Source organism: Anomaloglossus baeobatrachus, chromosome 8 (assembly GCF_048569485.1).
Source record: "Anomaloglossus baeobatrachus isolate aAnoBae1 chromosome 8, aAnoBae1.hap1, whole genome shotgun sequence".
NCBI classification, from domain to species: Eukaryota; Metazoa; Chordata; class Amphibia; order Anura; family Aromobatidae; genus Anomaloglossus; species Anomaloglossus baeobatrachus.
In genome coordinates this window covers 179,427,300-179,442,176 of record NC_134360.1, presented here as the reverse complement: position 1 = coordinate 179,442,176, position 14,877 = coordinate 179,427,300, and positions in this window count along the sequence as shown.

Genomic DNA, 14,877 nt, shown 5'->3' with positions numbered 1-14,877 from the left:
TCGCCCATCTCCCTGCACCACCAGACCCCAACGGGTCCCGGGGGCACCATCCCTGCCCACAGAGGGGTTAACAACTTTCTGCGCAGCGTCTCCCCCGGGTGCCCCGTAACTGCAGCGGTGGTGTCCAATATCACCACATACCGTGGGTGGCATCACAAACTCCGTACGGCTCAGCCCGTACATATACGTCCTACATCCACCATCCCATCAATCCCCCTTTTCATTTGAAGTGACCGTGAGACCTCCGGGTCCAGAGACCCTCGAGCCACCCACAGAAGAACCGGATCCGAGCAGCTCGGCGGTACACCAGCAGGAAGCTCCATCCTACAGAGAGAAATCCAGCTAATTATAGCTCGTTCAAGTTGGAATTTCTGGCCTTGGTCTGGGCAGTGACAGAAAGATTCAAGCATTACCTGGCAACTGCCAAATTCACAGTGTTCACGGATAACAATCCCCTAACACACCTGGACACTGCAAAGCTGGGTGCCTTGGAACAACACTGGGTAGCTAGACTAGCGAACTATGACTTTACAATCAAGTATCGAGCTGGGTGCAAGAATGGCAATGCAGATGCCTTGTCCAGAATGCCACACTTGCTAGATGATGGGAGAGATGAAGAGGAGCTGGAAGAAATTGAGTTGCCAGTCTTTCATCACCTGAAACCATCACAGTGTCCGCAAACTCACCGCAGAGATGCAGAAGGAGTCTTGAATCCCTTACCACATCATCTATGGAAGCTGTTGTTATGGTCAAGGAACTGATAACCCAACCAAATGCTCATATGGAGGCAGATGCACCTCAAGAAGCACAAAATTTTGGAAAGAGAGATGTCGGCTGTTTCTTCATCAGCAAAAGCTGTGCAGGCATTTCATCAACCCAAAAATCTAAGAATTGGTGTACCAGATAGTAGTGCTGAAGAGAGATGTCCCAATGGTGTTGGAAGCATACCATAACAGAACTGGACACTTCGGGTGGAAGAAACTTGAAGTACTCCTGTGTGACAGGTTTTATTGGGTTGGAATGAGGAGAACCATAGAAGATTGGTGTAGAAATTGTGGACCCTGCAGCTTGAGAAGAAGAGACCATGGTAGCCAGAAAGCACCATTACAGCCCATCATTACCAAACAACCCTTGGAGCTGGTGGCCTTAGATCATGTCAAACCGACGCCAAGCAGAAGTGGTTACACTTAGGCGGGCTTTGCACGCTGCGACATCGGTAACAATGTGTTACCGATGCTGCAGCGATAGTCCCGCCCCCGTCGCACGTGCGATTATTATCGCTACGGCAGCTTCACACGCACTTACCTGCCGTGCGACGTCCCTCTGGCCGGCGACCCGCCTCCTCCCTTAGGGGGGCGGGCCGTGCGCCGTCACACGGCAGGCGGCCAATAGGAGCGGAGGGACGGAGATGAGCAGGATGTAAACATCCCGCCCACCTCCGTCCTTCTCATTGCAGCCGGGCGGCAGCTAAGGTGATGTTCCTCGCTCCTGCGGCTTCACACACAGCGATGTGTGCTGCCGCTGGAGCGAGGAACTACATCGTACCTGTCGCACCATCGGCATTATGGAAATGTCGGAGGCTGCAGTGATGATACGATAATGACGCTTTTGCGCTCGTTCATCGTTCACTGTTCATCGTATCAAAAAGGTTTTACACGTTGCGATATCGACTGCAACGCCGGATGTGCGTTACTTTCGATTTGATCACATCGACATCGCACGTGCAGTGTCGCAATGTGCAAAGCCGCCCTTATGCTCTAACCATGGTAGACCATTACTTCAGGTTCCTTGTAGCGGTAGCAGTGAAAGACCTGACTGCACAAAAAGGTGCAAAACTATTCCAAACCTACTTTTGCAGACCTCATGGCTACCCTGAACAGGTATTGATGGATCAAGGAACGGCTTTTGAAGCAGAAATCTTCCAGGAGTTCTGTCACCTATATGGTTGTAAAAAGATACGAACGACCCCGTATCATCCTCAGACAAATGCTATGTGTGAGAGAATGAATCAGGTTGTCATTGAATTGCTGAAGACCTTACCACTGGAAGAGAGCTTTGTGACTTGAAAAACTGCCTGATCTTGTGGATATCTACAATAACGTCCCTGTGAGCTCTACCAATTGCACACCAGCTTATCTCATGAGGGCAAGAGCAGGAAAATTGCCAAATGATCTGGAAATGGGAATTGAACCTTCAAGTACTGATGTACCAAATGCTGCTTGGGATTCTGCACGTCGAGAACAATACAGACATGTCCAAGAGTGTGTGGAAAGAAGTTTCAACCAGAGCAGAGCAAGGCAAGAAGAGAACTACAATAAGAATGCTCCTGCAACGTCTTTAACCCCTGGACAAGTTGTTTTGAAGAGAAAAAGGAGAACCCATAAGCTGAATGATCAATGGGAAGCAGAACTCTGTATAGTACAACCTTCAAACTTTAGCAACAGAAAGACTTGCGTCATTAGTATGGACGAAGGAAAAACTGCAACAACAGTTTCCAGAGACCATCTTAAGAAGTGTCCAGAACAGTGGAAGTTCATAGAGAAGACTCCATGTCCATCTGTACCAGTTGAATAGGAGAAAGTGATCCACACTTTATTAGGTGACCTACCAGCAGATTGGCCTCAGTATCACGGAGCAATAGTGGTACCAATGCTTACGTTTCCACCGCAAGCAGAAGCACCAGAAGACGCAGAAGAGAATGTTCCAGACTCTACAGAATCTGTGAGCGAAGTATTTGCCAATCCTGTGGTAATACTCAGAACAAGTAGACAATTGCCTAGCCTACCCAATGCACATAGACACATTCAGAACATAAACACTAGTGGGACACCATTGCGTAGATCCAGTCGCAGCAATATTGGTAGACCCCCAACTAGACTAGGTGAATAGGTATCAAGAGTAAATATGTGATTGAATACAATGTAAATAGTTATCAAATGTTTTCAGTAAAAATTTACAGTAAAATGTTTTAATGCCTTGAAAAGTTAAAATTTTGCCAAATGCATTGAACTTTGAAATGCTTTGAAAGAGTTAACCAGTTAAACATGGACCTAAGTCACAGGACTGGAAGTGACACAAACTTTCAATGTAAAAAGTTGCACTATTGTGTGCTAAACCTGGTTAAGCCTGCAGCCTGCTGTACAGGACTGTTCCCATGAGAGTGGCAAGTGCAAGAAGGGTCCTTGGCGGAGCAGGCCAGGACCCTGTCACCACAGGAACCAGTGATGCTCTCCCAAGACTTTACCATTTTGTTTATTCATCCAGGAACAAAAAGGACACCAGAGACTTTGGGTGGGAAACCACTAAGCAGTGGTGCCAGAGACTCTGGGTGGCGGGTGGTAAAGAAGGTGAACCGGATTGAAACATACAAGGAAATGTGCCTCCTGCAAGGTGTGAGAGTGTAACCAGTTTAATGTTTGAAACTGTTTGAAAAATGTTTGCATGTAAAAACTGTGTAATACTATTGTATGAACTGAGGATTTTGATAGCGTTAGGGCAATGACAACCAGAGACAGGGTCTTGGTGCAAACAAGTTTTATAATATGCAACCAATAAATATGTACACAGAAAAGAACATAAACACGGTATATACAGTCAGGGCCAGAAATATTTGGACAGTGACACAAGTTTTGTTATTTTAGCTGTTTACAAAAACATGTTCAGAAATACAATTATATATATAATATGGGCTGAAAGTGCACACTCCCAGCTGCAATATGAGAGTTTTCACATCCAAATCGGAGAAAGGCTTTAGGAATCATAGCTCTGTAATGCATAGCCTCCTCTTTTTCAAGGGACCAAAAGTAATTGGACAAGGGACTCTAAGGGCTGCAATTAACTCTGAAGGCGTCTCCCTCGTTAACCTGTAATCAATGAAGTAGTTAAAAGGTCTGGGGTTGATTACAGGTGTGTGGTTTTGCATTTGGAAGCTGTTGCTGTGACCAGACAACATGCGGTCTAAGGAACTCTCAATTGAGGTGAAGCAGAACATCCTGAGGCTGAAAAAAAAGAAAAAATCCATCAGAGAGATAGCAGACATGCTTGGAGTAGCAAAATCAACAGTCGGGTACATTCTGAGAAAAAAGGAATTGACTGGTGAGCTTGGGAACTCAAAAAGGCCTGGGCGTCCACGGATGACAACAGTGGTGGATGATCGCCGCATACTTTCTTTGGTGAAGAAGAACCCGTTCACAACATCAACTGAAGTCCAGAACACTCTCAGTGAAGTAGGTATATCTGTCTCTAAGTCAACAGTAAAGAGAAGACTCCATGAAAGTAAATACAAAGGGTTCACATCTAGATGCAAACCATTCATCAATTCCAAAAATAGACAGGCCAGAGTTAAATTTGCTGAAAAACACCTCATGAAGCCAGCTCAGTTCTCGAAAAGTATTCTATGGACAGATGAGACAAAGATCAACCTGTACCAGAATGATGGGAAGAAAAACGTTTGGAGAAGAAAGGGAACGGCACATGATCCAAGGCACACCACATCCTCTGTAAAACATGGTGGAGGCAACGTGATGGCATGGGCATGCATGGCTTTCAATGGCACTGGGTCACTTGTGTTTATTGATGACATAACAGCAGACAAGAGTAGCCGGATGAATTCTGAAGTGTACCGGGATATACTTTCAGCCCAGATTCAGCCAAATGCCGCAAAGTTGATCGGACGGCGCTTCATAGTACAGATGGACAATGACCCCAAGCATACAGCCAAAGCTACCCAGGAGTTCATGAGTGCAAAAAAGTGGAACATTCTGCAATGGCCAAGTCAATCACCAGATCTTAACCCAATTGAGCATGCATTTCACTTGCTCAAATCCAGACTTAAGACGGAAAGACCTACAAACAAGCAAGACCTGAAGGCTGCGGCTGTAAAGGCCTGGCAAAGCATTAAGAAGGAGGAAACCCAGCGTTTGGTGCCTATAAAGGATTCGCAACAAAATATTGAAAATAAAAATATTTTGTTTGGGTTTGGTTTATTTGTCCAATTACTTTTGACCTCCTAAAATGTGGAGTGTTTGTAAAGAAATGTGTACAATTCCTACAATTTCTATCAGATATTTTTGTTCAAACCTTCAAATTAAACGTTACAATCTGCACTTGAATTCTGTTGTAGAGATTTCATTTCAAATCCAATGTGGTGGCATGCAGAGCCCAACTCGCGAAAATTGTGTCACTGTGTCACCAAATATTTCTGGACCTAACTGTACCTGGCAGGTTCAGAGCAAGGGGAACTCCTGGGACCGCGCACCGGACTCCCCCAGGGAGGCCACCAGGAGCGAACCCCTATACAGGAGCTGTCTGGCGATCACCCCAGAAGGCCTAAATGCGCAGCAGCCGGGACACGAAAGGGCAACAGGTTATAGTCCAAAAATGTCCGTACGTGATGTGGAACGTGAGTCCTAGAGCGGATATGAACCGGAAGGAACCGGGCAGAAGCGCCGACCAGTGACTGCAGACGGAGTCCGGGACCAGCGAGGGCACAGCTTGATGAGACCAGGTGGAGTCCAGAGCCAGTGTTGGGTATTTTCAACAGGATCCAAATACAATCAGGAACCAAGAGCAGCAGGGCAGGAGTAGACAGGAAGCAGTATACTCAAGCAACCAGACTAAGCTTAGGGGCGGGCTTTTAAATAGATGAACAGGAAGTAGGGCAACAGAACAGAAAACTCCATGTTAACAAAGGGCAAGATCCTTCAAAAGCAAACTGGAAATCCCGGAACACTGACAGTACTCCCGCCCCCAGAAACGGCCTCAGGACGAACCAGGGCCAGGTTTTTCCGGGTACCTCCGATGAAACTGAGCAATCTTCCGGGGCACTCGGATGTTACCCACGGGTTCCCAGGAATCATCCTCGGGGGAGTACCCCTGCCAACGAACAAGATACTGAAGCCGATGCCGATGGAGCCGGGAGTCAATAATGTCCTCAACCACAAACTGCTCCTGGCCATCAACCATCACCGGTGGAGGAGGAGGCACGATATGTCCCTGAAACGAATTAGGAGAAACCGGTTTCAGCAGGGAGATGTGAAAGACCGGGTGTACCTTCAAATTCCGTGGTAACTTCAGCCGACAGGCCACAGAGCTCACTATCCCGGTGATCTTGAACGGACCAATGAATTTCTGCCCCAGCTTCTGCGAAGGAACACCCAGTTTTAGATTCTTGGTGGATAACCACACCGAGTCCCCTACCTTACACATGGGTGCCTGTTTCCGGTGAGTGTCTGCCGACTTCTTGTAATGCTCCTGAGCCGAATTCAAAGAGTCCTTCAAAACCTCTAGATTTTGCTGTAGCTCCGTCAATCTGTCCTCCACCGCTGGCACCGAAACTGCTACCGGTGACCTAGGCAAAATACTCGGATGATAACCCAAGTTAGCGAAAAAGGGCGTTACCTTAGTGGAGCTGCTCTGAGTGTTGTTATACGAGAACTCCGCCAAAGGAAGCAGCTTCAACCAATCGTCCTGCAGATGGCTGACAAAACATCGCAGGTACTGCTCTAGGGTTTGATTAGTCCGTTCTGTTTGCCCATTTGTCTGGGGATGGTATGCAGAAGACAAACAGACATCAATATGGAGTGCAGAACAAAACCCTTTCCAGAATTTAGAAGTGAACTGCACGCCCCGGTCAGAGATGATCTCATCCAGTACCCCATGCAACCGAAATATATTCTGGATAACCAAATCCACTGTCTCTGCGGCTGAGGGAAGACCGGTACATGGAATGAAGTGAGCAGCCTTTGTTAACCGGTCCACTACCACCAAAATGGTATTGTTACCGCCCGAGATGGGCAACTCCACAATAAAATCCATTGAGATGGATCCCCAAGGGCGAGATGGTACGGGTAATGGTTGAAGAAGTCCCGTAGGAGCCACACGGGGGACCTTGCACCAGGCACAAACCACACATGAGTGAATATAGTCTTTCACATCCTTTAAACAGGTAGGCCACCAGAAAAAACGACTCAGAACTTCATCATAGTATCATAGTTTTTAAGGTTGAAGGGAGACTCTAAGTCCATCTAGTTCAACCCGTAGCCTAACATGTTGATCCAGAGGAAGGCAAAAAAACCCCAATGTGGCAAACAAGTTCCAATGGGGAAAAAATGTCCTTCCTGACTCCACATCCGGCAATCAGACTAGTTCCCTGGATCAATACCCTGTCATAAAATCTAATATACATAACTGGTAATATTACATTTTTCAAGAAAGGCATCCAGGCTCTGCTTAAATGTTAGTAGTGAATCACTCATTACAACATCATGCGGCAGAGAGTTCCATAGTCTCACTGCTCGTACAGTAAAGAATCCTCGTCTGTGATTATGATTAAACCTTCTTTCCTCAAGACGTAGCGGATGCCCCCGTGTTCCAGTCGCAGGCCTAGGTGTAAAAAGATCTTTGGAAAGGTCTCTGTACTGTCCCCTCATATATTTATACATTGTGATTAGATCTCCCCTAAGCCTTCGTTTTTCCAGACTAAATAACCCCAAGTTTAATAATCTGTCTTGGTATTGCAGCCCACCCATTCCTCTAATAATCTTGGTGGCTCTTCTCTGCACCTTCTCCAGTTCAGCTATGTCCTTCTTATATATCGGTGACCAGAATTGTACACAGTATTCTAAGTGCGGTCGCACTAGTGACTTGTACAGAGGTAGAAGTATATTTTTTTCATGAACACTTATACCTCTTTTAATACATCCCATTATTTTATTAGCCCTGGCAGCAGCTTCCTGACACTGTCCACTAAAGTGAAGTTTACCATCCACCCATACACCCAAGTCTTTTTCTGTGTCTGTTTTACCCAGTGTTCTACAATTAAGTACATAATCATAAATGTTATTTCCTCTACCCAATTGCATGACCTTACATTTATCTACATTAAACTTCAATTGCCACTTCTCAGCCCAATCCTCCAATTTACATAAATCTCCCTGTAATATAAAATTATCCTCCTCTGTATTGATTACCCTGCAGAGTTTAGTATCATCTGCAAATATTGAAATTCTACTCCGCATGCCCCCAACAAGGTCATTTATAAATATGTTGAAAAGAAGCGGGCCCAATACTGACCCCTGTGGTACCCCACTATGAACTGAGACCCAGTCCGAGTACGTACCATTAATAACCACCCTTTGTTTCCTATCACTGAGCCAGTTTTTAACCCAGTTACACATATTTTCCCCTATCCCCATTATTCTCATTTTATGTACCAACCTTTTGTGTGGCACCGTATCAAAAGCTTTTGAAAAGTCCATATACACAACATCCACTGCATTTCCCTGGTCCAAGCTTGAACTTACCTCTTCATAGAAGCTGATCAAATTAGTTTGACAGGATCGATCCCTCATAAACCCATGTTGATACTCTGTCATAAGGTTATTTTTCTTGAGATACTCCAGTATAGCATCTCTCAAGAAACCCTCAAGGATTTTACCAACCGTAGAGGTTAAACTTACCGGCCTATAATTTCCTGGCTCAGTTTTTGTCCCCTTTTTGAATATTGGCACCACATTTGCTATGCGCCAGTCCTGCGGTACCGACCCTGTTATTAAGGAATCTGAGAAGATTAAAAATAATGGTCTATCTATCACAGAACTCAATTCCTGTAGTACTCTGGGGTGTATGCCATCCGGGCCCGGAGATTTGTCAACCTTAGTGATTTCGAGGCGGCGGCGTACTTCCTGCTGGGTTAAGCAGGTAATATTCAAGGGTGAATTTATGGCATCACTGGTCATGTCATCTGCCATGGCATTTTCTTGTATAAAAACCGTAGAAAAAAAGTCATTCAGCAGGTTGGCTTTACCCTCATCCCCTTCCACCATTTCACCAAGACTATTTTTAAGGGGGCCAACACTATCGCTTTTCAGTTTTTTACTGTTTATGTAGTTAAAGAATATTTTAGGATTATTTTTACTTTCTCTCGCAATGAGTCTCTCTGTCTCAAACTTAGCTAACTTAATTTGCTTTTTACATATTTTATTTAATTTTCTATAATTATATAATGCCTCATCACTACCTACCCTCTTTAATTCTTTTAAGGCTTTCTGTTTTTCTTTTATTGCTTCCCTTACAGCTCTATTTAGCCATAGGGGTTTCCTCCTATTTCTAGAATGTTTGTTCCCATAGGGTATATTTTCTGCACAAGCCCTATTCAGGATGCTCATAAAAGTCTCCCATTTGCTTTGTGTACTTTTATTACTTAGTACATCATCCCAGTTTATTGCACTAAGATCATCTCTCAACCGTTTAAAATTTGCTTTCCTGAAGTTTAGTGTCCTTGTAGCCCCTCTACTATACATCTTACTAAAGAATACATGAAAACTTATTATTTTGTGATCACTATTCCCCAAGTAACCCCCAACTTGTATATTTGATATGCGGTCTGGCTTATTGGTTAGTACAAGGTCTAGTAGTGCTCCCCCTCTTGTGGGGTCCTGTACCATTTGTGAAAGGTAATTATCTTTCATTGTTATCAAAAATCTATTTCCTTTGCTGGAACTGCAAGTTTCTGTTCCCCAATTTATATCAGGATAGTTAAAGTCCCCCATAATAATTACCTCTCCGAGACTCGCTGCTTTATCAATTTGCTTTATGAGGAGATTCTCTACCTCTTCCATAATATTCGGCGTCTTATAACACACCCCTATCAGTATTTTATTATTCATTCTCCCCCCCCTTATCTCCACCCATAGGGACTCTACATTCTCAGTACCCTCACATATGTTGTCACGCAGGATGGGTTTTAAGGATGATTTTACATATAGACACACACCTCCCCCTCGCTTATTTGTACGGTCATCCCTGAATAGGCTATAACCCTGTAAATTAACAGCCCAGTCATAGCTCTCATCCAGCCATGTCTCTGATATCCCCACTATATCATAATTTTCTTCCAACAATATTAATTCTAATTCCTCCACCTTATTTGTGAGGCTTCGGGCATTAGTGTACATGCACGTTACGTATGACTCTGTACCTATATTCCTGCTTACTGTATTGACTGTCCTAACCCTTCCCCCCGTACCACCCCCAATTTCATTACTTGTGCCCTGGTCACTATCTGCACTACATTCCCCTTCCATAAAGTGAATACCCTCACCCCCCTTCCTGCGTCTTCTGTACCCCCCTATGACCTGCCAACACGGAGTCATGGACCAACTTGAGAACCCGAAGTCTTACAGCCTCCGGGACATAAATACGTTGCTCTCTCAACCACACACCATTCCGAAGGACAAGAGTCACATCATTCGGGGGGGGCAGCAAGAAATACGTCACCATCATAGGCCAGCTTGATGTCCTTCCACAAGTCCTGGTCCCGGATTACTCCAACAAAATTGGCATCTGATAAAATGGTCTGAGACGGGGTTCCAGGCACGGAGTCCATGGCGTGCATTCGGGACAAGGCATCGGCTTTCCTATTACGTGACCCTGGACGGTATGTAACAATAAAATTGAACTGGTTAAGGAACAGGCTCCAACGGGCTTGCCTTGGAGACAGGCATCTGGCAGATTTAAGGAATTCCAGGTTACGATGGTCTGTGAGAACTACCACTTGTTGCGCTGCTCCCTGTAAGTGGTGTTTCCATTCCTTAAAAGCAGAAATAATCGCCAATAATTCTTTGTCTGCAATGTCATAGTTCTTTCCTGCAGGGGACAACCAGCGAGAAAACAAGGCACACGGGTTCAAGAGACTCTTGTCCACAGTCCTCTGTGAAAGGATAGCCCCTAATGCATAATCGGAAGCATCAACTTCCACAATAAAAGGGAGTGCGGGATTCGGGTGTATTAGTATTGGCGCTGAGGTAAAACAAACCTTGAGACGATTGAAAGCTTCCTGGGCCTGGGCGGACCACACAAACTTCTGCCCCTTTTTGGTTAACAGTGTGATAGGACGGACGATCTCTGAAAAGTTGCGGATAAAGCGTCTGTAAAAATTAGCATAACCGACAAAGCGTTGTACCTCCTTGATGTTTCCCGGTTCCGGCCAGTCTAGAATTGCCCGTATCTTGCCAGACTCCATGTTCAGTCCCTGAGGAGAGATGACATATCCTAAAAATTGTATCTTTGAGCAATGGAATTCGCACTTCTCCAGTTTAATATACAGGTGGTTATCTCTCAGATGGGCAAGGACTGTCTTGACATGCTCCTGGTGTTCCTGTAGGGAATCAGAAAAGATCAAGATATCATCCAGGTAAATCACCATGAACTGGTCCATTATATCCCTAAAAATATCATTGACTAGGTGTTGGAAAGTCGCAGGGGCGTTACAGAGTCCGAAGGGCATCACTAGATACTCATAATGTCCATACCAACATCTGAACGCTGTTTTCCACTCGTCCCCGGGACGTATGCGGAGTAGATTATATGCCCCACGGAGATCCAATTTAGTAAATATTTTGGCCTGTCGTACTCTCTCCAATAGTTTGGGAATCAACGGCAACGGATACCGGTTGTGGATGGTTATCTTATTAAGTTCCCGGTAGTCGATACAAGGTCGCAGAGTCCCCTCTTTCTTCTTCACGAAAAAGATGGGTGCCCCCGCTGGTGAGGTAGAAGGTCGAATAAATCCCTTGGCTAGGTTTTCATCGATATAATCTTTCAGTGCTTGTAACTCTGGGGCCGCCAACGGGTAGACATGACCAAACGGGATTTCTGCCCCTGGGAGTAGTTCTATGGGACAATCATACGGTCTATGCGGGGGAAGCCGATCTGCTTTTTTTTTGTCGCATATATCTGCGAATTTATTATAAACCGGGGGTAGAACAGGTACCTGTACAGTGCCCTCCGCGTTTTGTGTTACTGGAACCGGCACAGTTGGACTAATGGTCGGACCACTCTGGGGTGGGAAGGATATTTCTTTAGTCTCCCAATCGATGACTGGATTTGTAGACCGCAGCCAAGGAATTCCTAAAATTATCGGAAAATGGGGAGAAGAAATCAACATGAAAACAAGGGTCTCCTGTTGACCTGGTTTTATCACACATTCAAGGGGTACTGTCTCCCAATCAACTGGTCCGGAAACTAATAGAGAACCGTCTACCGTCTCCATGGTAACCGGTGAGGATCTTTGTTGAGTCTGGATACCGTGTTTCCTGGCAAAAGAAGAGTCCATGAAATTTCCCCCTGCCCCAGAGTCTATCATAGCAGATGTAGGAAGTAACTGTCCCTCCCACCGAATCTGAATGGGAAGCGAGCAATGGGTGTATTTCCCTTCCGGGTCCTTAGGTGAAGTTGCCATCAGTGTCGAGGGAAATACCGCATCCAGGTGTATATTTGTTTCAGAGACGTCGGACTCTGCGTCTGTGTTGTCACACTCTGCCACTGCTGCCAGTACCTTATTCGGGCGATTGGGACGTTTTGGGCAGTCAATCAGAAAATGGTCCGATTGACCACAATAGAAACACAAACGTTCACGATGTTCACGACGTTCATTGGTCTCTCGCCTTTGCAGAGAGTCCACTTGCATAGGAACATCCTCGGCCTCCCGTGGCGTCTTGTGAGCGGGTTCCCTAGAAGGAAAAGCAAGGTAGGCTACCCGGTTTACAGCTGCCCATTTTTCCTGTCTGCGTTCCGTCAAGCGGGTATCGATACGCACACAGTGTCGGAGAAACAGTTCAAAATCCTGTGGAGATTCGGCACGAGCTAACTCGTCCTTGATGGTACCGGACAGACCCTTTCTGAAAACTGACAATAGCACATTGTTTCCCCAGTCGGTGTCTACCACTAACCTTTTGAACTCAGTGGCGTATTCGATGACAGACCGCTTTCACTGACGTAAGGAAAGCAGAGCCGATTCAGCGGTAACACGGCGATTAGGATCATCAAACATTTGTGCCATGGCTGTTAAAAAATCATCCAGGTTATTTAAACGGATATCACGATTCTCAATCATAGGATTAGCCCAAGCCAGTGCTCGTGATGTTAACAACATGATTATGCATAACACCTTTGACCGGTCAGACCGGTAATAATCAGCATGTACATCAAAAAACAGTATACACTGATTAACAAACCCACGGAACTGACTTCGATCGCCACTGAAACGAAATGGAGGTAACCTAGGCATACCGGGAGCTGATACGGATGTAGTGGGGGTGGCTTCCTGAGCCTTCACTCTGGCTTGCAATTCCTGAATATCCGGACCAAGTACCTGGTGATTGTGGCCCAGCTGTACCTCCACATCTCTAAGTTTAGTTTGCACCGCCTCCATCTCCTGCTGCAAGGAGTTAATCATGGAGAAAAGTTGATCTACTCGTGTCTCCGTCATTGCCCCAGCGAAATCCTCTTTTTGGCTTGAGTATAATGTAATACTATTGTATGAACTAAGGATTTCGATAGCGTTAGGGCAATGACAACCAGAGACAGGGTCTTGGTGCAAACAAGTTTTATAATATGCAACCAATAAATATGTACACAGAAAAGAACATAAACACGGTATATACCTGCCAGGTTCAGAGCAAGAGGAACTCCTGGGACCGCGCATCGGACTCCCCCAGAGAGGCCACCAGGAGCGAACCCTTATACAGGGGCTGTCTGGCGATCACCCCAGAAGGCCTAAATGCGCAGCAGCCGGGACACGAAAGGGCAACAGGTTATAGTCCAAAAATGTCCATACGTGATGTGGAACGTGAGTCCTAGAGCGGATATGAACCGGAAGGAACCGGGCAGAAGCGCCGACCAGTGACTGCAGACGGAGTCCGGGACCAGCGAGGGCACAGCTTGATGAGACCAGGTGGAGTCCAGAGCCGGTGTTGGGTATTTTCAACAGGATCCAAATACAATCAGGAACCAAGAGCAGCAGGGCAGGAGTAGACAGGAAGCAGTATACTCAAGCAACTAGACTAAGCTTAGGGGCGGGCTTTTAAACAGATGAACAGGAAGTAGGGCAACAGAACAGAAAACTCCATGTTAACAAAGGGCAAGATCCTTTAAAAGTAAACTGGAAATCCCGGAACACTGACAAACTGCAGTATGACCTGTTTGAATTACAGCCCGCGGACGTGTTGGATTTAACCAAGGGGGAATGTGATGCCCCTGCGGTTACCATAAGGTAACAATTAAGGTAACAGCCCAAGTCCAACATAACTGTGCCAGCCACTACACACACACTAGCATACCAGAACATTTACACTCGCTGTACCCGGCTGGGAGCCTCACTTAGCCAGATGACAGGGCTGGACACTGTACATGACAGGCAGCCAACTGGGAAGAAGAGACCAGACCTGGAGGAGGAGATAGTGACCTGGGGAGTGTGGGTAATCTGCAGAATACAGGAAGTGGGAGTTAGGATTAAACAGTGAAAGAGGAAGGGTGTCAAGACAGACCAGAGACTCTTGAGACACATAAAAAGAAGGAAAGACACTGCAAATACCTGAGTTGTAAGAACAGCCACTCAGAGGAGAAAAGTAGCTGTGGAGTGAGAGAGCAAGCCCAAGGACAGAGGGACCCTGTGGGGTGGACATCCAAAGCTCACAGTTTTTTGCACGCAGGGGTGCAGATTCCCAGAACAGACACGGACTTCAAGCCCTCTGTTAACTCTGCCAGGCGGGTGGGTTTCCAGGACTCATCTGCCACCCTATAATGTCCGAGGCATCAGCATCAAAGTGGGGACCGGGACATATTCCCTTAAATAGTCCAAGCTGCCTGCGGCAGGACCAAGACACCAGGAGGACCTCCAAGTGCTCCATGCCAGGGAGGACCGACATACACAAGAGTGCACAGGTGGGGAGTGGTACCAGGTTGGCAGGCACAGCCATCAGGACAAGGGTGCACCTGGAATCCAGTACGTCTCAGGGATTCGAATCAGTGAGTAAACACCATCAAACTGCTCTCCTTGTCTGGACTGCTTCATTGCCGCGCGCCTCCACGTTAAAC